We start from the raw sequence: 7,500 nt of genomic DNA, 5'->3' as shown, positions 1-7,500 counted from the left end.
GCCTTTTCGGCTGCAGTTTTTGCTATTTTTCCGTCAAAGATGATCAGTCGAGCCCAGTCGATGGTATAGGATGGCTTTGTGATAGTTCCAGAATAGTTTAGGGATTTCCTTTAAGCAGCCTTCAATTTTAAGGAGATAATCACTCTGCAGCTTTCTTAAGAAACCAAAATTATAAAAATAGCAATGAAGCATTAAAATAAATTAGCTCAGAACAAACGGCAGGTTGTTAGGCAAAATTATCCAGTGTTTGAATTGTTTCCGGTTCAGTTCGGATATTAGCGGAAAAAAGTTGAAGCGCTTTGTTACCGATCAGATGTGGCCAATAAAATTCGATCAAGATTTCCAGTGCTCATGTACATTATTTCAAAACTGGTTAAATCGTCTTCCTCGTGATCCGCCGTCTTGAAACACAGTTCGTAAGGAATTGTGGGAGCTTGTGATACCGATCTGTGATTGGTTTATTTAATTTGGTCAGAGGGACTTGTCCCACGCGGAACAGTTCACACGAGGCGTTTTGAGGAACAAGTCGCAAGGACTTATCCCAAAAATTCAAACCAGTTTGAATTCGTGGGACTAGTCGCAGGAACCAAATTTTAGCCCCTGCGACTAGATTTTGTGGCAAAAATGGCTAGTTCCCACAATTGGACTTGTCCCCGCGACTTGTTCCCTCGTGTGTGCCGACGCTTATTTCACTTTCGTAAACGGTCGTTGCCATTTGAAACGGTCGATGCCATTTTTTTAGCTCTGAATTACACTCATTAGGTCTAAGAAATAAAAAGGTTGCGGCGACTGGGAGTTGTGTTTCGCTGGTCATATGAGTTAGGATTCGGGTTAGGGTTCTGTTTAGGGTGAGGGTTGAACGCGAGTTCGAGTCTTGAAATTTTCGGACTCTTTTTTTCCTACAGTTTTTCTTTTATAAATGCTTTTTTTTTCCTTTTTTGTCCTAATTTTTGCTAATATTTTTTCTTAGTTTGTTTCTTTTAATTTTCTTTGAAGTGAAGTGTGTAGTCGACCGTTATAAATGGCACCGACCGTTTCAAATGGCAACGACCGTTTACGAAAGGGAAATTTGCCGTGCCGACCTTTAGTCGCGTTGTTAATAGGTAGCTATAGTTTTTAACGTCAGAAAAATATCTGTTTTGTCACTATGGTGTAAAATGAAGTTTATATGGGAAGCCAATAATATTTCTTTAAGTTCCTGGTTAATCCAATTTATTGCTACGACTTACTGGTGGGAAGAATGTACGTTTACATTACTCATCAACACGAAAAATTTTCAACAATAATATTATATCGCTTTTTAATCTAACCCAAAAACATTCAGATAGTAAAAAAAACCTCATAATAACAATTTCCTTCGCTTTGTGTTTTTCAGCATGGTGATTTGCGATCATACAGGTTGACGTGGTCGCTAGTATGTTTTTGCATTTCATAGATGTTTAGATTTTCAATTACAAACTCTGCTTTGATTAAACACGGGGGGCCCGGACAAACCATAGGGAGCCCACACAAACAGTGTGTCTGTTTGTATGTTCGAAATATGAAATGTATGGGAAATATTGAAGAGTCCTAATATAGTAAACTTACATCGAGAAATGACTATGTTAAAGCTCAAAATAACCTCAGTTGTTGTGTATTGTCATTTCTGCGGCTGAAAATGGTGAATTTGAGCGATTTGGTGGGTTTTCCGTTGATTGTTACTACACGTCCTTAGAAGGAGACAAGGGTGGAAAGCTCATTTTCGACCGCTCCAGCGTCAAGCCGATTTTCACCCAGAAATTAGAATCGCCTGTCTTTCAAATCGAACACCAGATAAACTGAAAGGTTGACGCTTCTTCTCGTGCCATTCAATCGAAGATCCATTCAAAATCCAAGCGCTAACCGCCAAATAATTTTCGAGAAATGCGGCTTTCGAAGCGACCAGCATCCGCGGCCGGGATTTCGTGTGCCAAGGAGCAACCGTCACGCTGTTTGCTCCACACTGATTGGATGCACTGTTTAGCAACATCATTCAAAATCGCTGAACACTTTTGAGGCCAAAGGACGACTATATACCACAGCTAAGGTAATTCAACGTTTATTTATCATTGATTTATCTACATAGTTAGCGATATATCGCTATAGGTGAGGCAAACGGTAAATCTAGTACATTTACTATAAAATAACAATCGGCTACACATACAAATAATATGTGATTAAAACAGACGAAGAAAGCTTCCTGACCCGAAATTTAAATATTCAGTTAAATATTACAACAAAATTTAAAAAACGAAAGACGGACGTTTCTTGGCTAAAAAGTACGTTGCTTTACTCTGAAAATGACGAACGATTGACATTCAATGTCAAGAACGTTGACACACGGTAATCACGTGCGCCTTTGTGGTTTCCTAGAGCGTGATCAATTGCTTCCTTTTGATTGAACGTCATGACCTTAGTGTTTTTATGATCGATTGCCATTAATCTTTCGCTGAAAATTAGAAATTCAGAGTTGAATAAAAACTACGTTATTGTTTTTTTCATCTGTCTTTTGGCTATATTAATATACCCTGGGTGCCAGAGGAAGTTTTTTTCAAGGTCGGATAGAACGCTCCGCGATTCCACATGAACGGTCGAGGACGCAAAAAAAAAAACGTCAGGTTCGCACAACCCCAGAACCTCATTTCCATGTCATCAAATTGGGACAGAATTTGTCCTATTTCGCTGATTGGACACTACGTTCCGGGGAGTTTCTGCTTGGACAAATCGAAAAACCGGTTCTCAACAGTTGTTTTGACAAGCAGCGTTGCGTGACTTCGGCCCGAGAGAAAAAATCCACCTGTTCCGATGGTCCGTGTGATGCCTCAGCGCCTTCACGCACTTTAATGGCTTTGACAACGTGAAAAGATCGTTTTTAATTGTAGTTAAATTATTTTGCTTATCGATTCGCGCATGAGAGCACTTGCCGATAATCAAGCTCGTTTGAGAGTGGTCGGGAGAATTAACTAAAAAAGTTGAACTTTTTTACGGTACTTTTGAACGGTACTTTTTGTTGCAACTGTGTCTGGGAAAGGAGAACTCGTGGACGAAAATGGTAAGGACAGACAAACGTTTCTAGCACTTCGAAGTCGAACATTCTGCACTTTAGGCAGTGATCTGTAGCTTTTTGCTTTTACATTATCCTGTTTTAAACACGTTCAACAATAAATTTTCGCTTTGAGGGAAAAAAATCATCAAATAAATCAATCTTACGCACTGAAAATTAATACAACATCGTTAAAATTGCTCCAAAATTATTAAAACTGTTGAAATGAATAGCTATCACTGTAATCACAATTTTCAGGAATGTTAATGGTTTGACGACAACACCGTGACGAGAAATATGAGCTGTCTCTACGCATGGAAATGAGGTTCTGGGGTTGTGCGACCAGAGGTATATATTTTTTCCCTCGACCGTTGATTTGGAATCGCGGAGCGTTCTCTCGGAACTTGAAAAAAAAATTCTTCTGGCCCGAAGGGTATCTTTTGGCTTGCCTTTAACTGTTAACTGAATTTTCCCAAGAGTTTTGTGTAAGATTGCAGTTGCTCAATGCAAATGTCTCGTGGATTGAGGTTACATTTGAGGTTCTCTAATAGCAAAAGGCCAAGACTGCGCCATGGCGAGAGCTCCAGCCTTCCATTATGATTCATTTCATATACCATTTCATCATTAATTTGTTGTAGGTTTTTTCCAAGACTTGATGACATATTCGTTTATTCTCGAATTTATTCCCCAAGGTTTTACCTTAAGTTAGTATTAAAAAAACCAATGTTAAATGTTGATCACATTTGATCTACTCTAAGCTGACTTGTCCCCACAAACCAAATTATCAGTGGAACCCTTAGTGGAAGTCTTGAGGGGCTTATTTACAACTCGAATATCGTGCCTTCGAAGAATTCTAGTTAGGGGTTGCGTAACACCATTGATGAAAGGAAGGACAGCAAAACCATTAGGGTTCTCTTGAGGCGCAAACCATTTAAAACACATACCAACCAATAATTATTCTTCAGGTGAAGGGATGGCATGTGCGGCTGGTTTGAAAAAATTTCCGCTTTAAGATATGGGATAGTTGTTGGCTCGTAGAGTATCAAAGACGTGATTGATTTCGGTATTTTTCCCTTGCGGTGTACTTGGGAGTTTAATTGCGCGGTGTAGGAGGGTCTCAGCTGTGCTAGACTGCAAAACAGTCGTTTTCTTTCATTTTCGGAAGGCGCGAAGCGCCGTAAGCGTGATCCTCGCGTGTGAAGCGCGCGAGCCTCACACGCCCGTACGTGTGAGGCGAGTATTTTTTCGCGTCTCTCCCCATTCTCCCTCGCCGTTTCTACACTCGCTCCAGACCTTTCGTTTGAATATTATTTTACCGTGTCGCTTGCGTTCGCAAAAAATACGACTGTTTTGCAGTTAGCCTGCGTGGCAGGCGCTAGAAAGGGGATGGGAGAGGGAAAAATTGGGCGCGCGCGAAACGCGCAGACGTACTCTGCAGACGTCGTTTGCACAATTTTCTTTCTTATGTCGACCTCTTTTTACAGTTTTCAATACTTTTCGATCGGCCATACCCGGGACCGCTTTAGTGTTTATCCATATTCAAACCGATATTTTTCGCGCACTCCGGGTTCCCGCGAAAAGTAAGCAATATTTTCATTGGCTGACATTTGACAGGCAGACAGTCGTGGATGTTAACCGTTTGCATATTAAATGAGGGGGCGAGACGAAATAAACAATGGGCTGGCTGCAGGCGCTTCCTCTTCCCCTCTCCCTCGCGCGTTTCGCGCGCGCCCAATTTTTTCCTCTCCCATCCCCTTTCTAGCGCCTGCCACGCAGGCTATTTTACAGTCTACAGCTGTGCTGATCTTGTGGCGTTTGTCGTGGTGAGAAGAAAAGTCTAAATATCTGTCCGTGTGAGTTGCTTTGCGGTAAACATCAATAGTGATCGTGTTATCCTTGCGAGAGAAGGCGATCTGTTGGTCAGATTCCTCCTCAATAGTGAATGAGATGTGTGGATCGATGGAATTAAGTGTAGTATGAAAAGAGTTAACAGCATCTCTTTTTATGATACAGAAGCTATCATCCACGTAGCGTTTCCATACTTTAGGTTGTACTTCAGACGTGTTGATGGCCATTTCTTCGATCGCTTCCATGCACAAATTCGCCACCACAGGGCTGACGGGGCTACCCATCGCGCAACCATGGATCTGTTTATATATCTTATCATCATAAATAAAGTAATTGTTTGATAAGATAAATTTCAACAGTGAAATGAAAACCATCACTGTTTTGTAAAGGTGACAAGATGTCGGTAAGGAACTTAGAAGTATTGTACAGAGCTGAGCCAATGACACCTTTGGTCTCCGCTGATAACCTTATGGCACTCAAGGATTTCTTGAAAAGAAGAGCCGAAGCCGTTCATGACAATATTAATACCAGACACGCCAGAAAGCTCAATAACCTTCACAATGAATTTAATTCATCCTCGAACCTTGTAGAGAAGAGTAATTGGGTAGTTAACCTATCCAAAAAACCTCTCACTGTTTCTGAACGATCTTTCCTATAAAGGGGTCCTAAATTTGCTCCAACTCCCAACCAAATCCCACACAAGAACATTGTTGCCAAAGTAGAAGCCGCGATTCACCATGCATCTACCAGAAGAATCGAAGAATTTTATTCGTAACTCCACGGCTACGATCCTTCACAAACGGCACGACCTCCTTCCCATAGGAACCTCAATGCTGATGAAAGAAAGGCCCTTCAAGATTTAAAAAAAGACGAGACCAGGATTTTAATGAAAGCTGATAAAGGAAACTGTTTTCAGTGTTGTCCTGGATAAATGTGATTACGACAGCAAAATGGACTCTCTACTTAGCGACCGTAACACCTATGAACTAGTCCTCAAATCCCCCTTCAAGAGGAATGAACGTGAACTCAACAAAAGGCTTCTCGTCCTGAAGAATCAATATAAGATCAGTGATTCCACTTAACGCAAACTTCACTCCACTGATGCCATACCACGAGCCATTCGTGGATCAATCAAACACCACAAACAAGGAAACCCTGTTAGACCCATTGTTCCATCCATTGGCTCAGCTCTCTACAATACGTCTAAGTTCCTTACCGACATCTTGTCACCTTTACAAAACAGTAATGGTTTCTCTGTTGCTAACTCTGCCAAGTTTGCTGAAGAAATCTACAATGTTGACATCCAGGATGACGAAGTTATGCTATCCTTCGATGTTGTATCACCATTTACAGCTATTCCTGTAGACAAAGCCTGTGATTACATAAGCAACAAACTACTTAAGGACGACTCACTTTCTTCACGCACGAGCTTAGACAGTAATGAAATCATTTCACTGTTGAAATTTATCTTATCAAACAATTACTTTACCCCCCGACGGATGGGAACGCCAAGAAAGTGGGAGTTTTTCAAAACTTTGCGAAGTGTTTCATGTTGGCCAGCTGGTCACTTTCCTTCAAATATAATGAGGAGATTTCATTAACTGAATTTCTTATCACTTATGTCACAGAGATGAGAACATCTTGTTTTCAAATAGTTGGTGTCAAATAATACTATACCATTGCTGTTGTGATACAGTGTTGCAGTGTCAATCCGTCCAGTGGTAATGCATTTGAATGTGTTGAAACTGGTTTTAGACACCTTAAAGAGTCTCACTGCAGTTTGCTACAGTACAGTAGGCAGCAATCCTTGCATTCTCGTTAAAACTGCAGTGACACATTTTTAAGGTGGCTCAAATTAGTTTTTTATTACTGTTGAGGTGGAACATTAGAAAATCAGTAGCACCTGGCAAATTTTGAGCTGAGAAGGGAGCTAATGGGAAGATGATACACTTTACTTCAACAGTGGGCAGATACCATAATTTAATCATAATCATTATCTTTACGGAGCTTAAGAACGCGCGTTTTTGAGATGTGGACGGCAACCGGAAGAGAACGTGCTAGGACCGTATTGTTTCCCAATGTGGCTGTGTGAGGGCAAGTTAAAAGTGAAAATACCTCACCTCCGGTTGCCGTCCGTGTCTCAAAAACGCGCGTGCTTAAGCTCCCTATGGCCCGTGCAACCCCGCGCACTTTCATTGTATAAATATTGGAAAACTCCCCGTGTGAGGGTCGTACTCATTAGCACAAGCAGGGCTGGAAAAAGCCTTAACGCCCTGCTAGGAACACGTATTGTTCCGTGCGATCCGATTTAAGAGAACTTCGTTGCTTTTAAACATCCAAGTTATTTACAGCCAGAAAAACAAAGCAAAGAACATATTCTAGATAAATTTTCTACGCAAATGTTTGTTACTTATTTTGTCCAAACTTCACCCTCTGAATGCACAGGAATAGTGTAAAGAGCACATATGATAAAATGCATATTGACTGACTTTAGGTCCGTACGTCATGACCTCAGGCCAAATATTTTCCCGTCCGGCCCTCCCACTCAGTCAACAAGTACATAGCATCTTGACCCGTTTCACTTTTGCGTA

General features: G+C 41.1%; 1 protein-coding gene across 1 annotated transcript in view; it reads right to left on the bottom strand.

The window, feature by feature from the left end:
• Nucleotides 1-6,871: 6,871 nt before the first annotated feature.
• LOC138018878 (inactive hydroxysteroid dehydrogenase-like protein 1) overlaps nucleotides 6,872-7,500 on the bottom strand; it is a 16,771-nt gene continuing 16,142 nt past the window's right edge. Inside the window, exon 12 of the mRNA XM_068865556.1 lies at nucleotides 6,872-7,500. This exon is cut by the window's right edge and continues 119 nt beyond it. The gene's annotated coding sequence lies outside the window, so the exon portion shown is untranslated.

Source organism: Montipora capricornis, chromosome 10, assembly GCF_036669925.1.
Source record: "Montipora capricornis isolate CH-2021 chromosome 10, ASM3666992v2, whole genome shotgun sequence".
Taxonomy (NCBI): Eukaryota; Metazoa; Cnidaria; class Anthozoa; order Scleractinia; family Acroporidae; genus Montipora; species Montipora capricornis.
The sequence above is the reverse complement of the archived record's forward strand: the minus strand, read 5'-3'. Positions and strand labels throughout refer to the sequence as shown.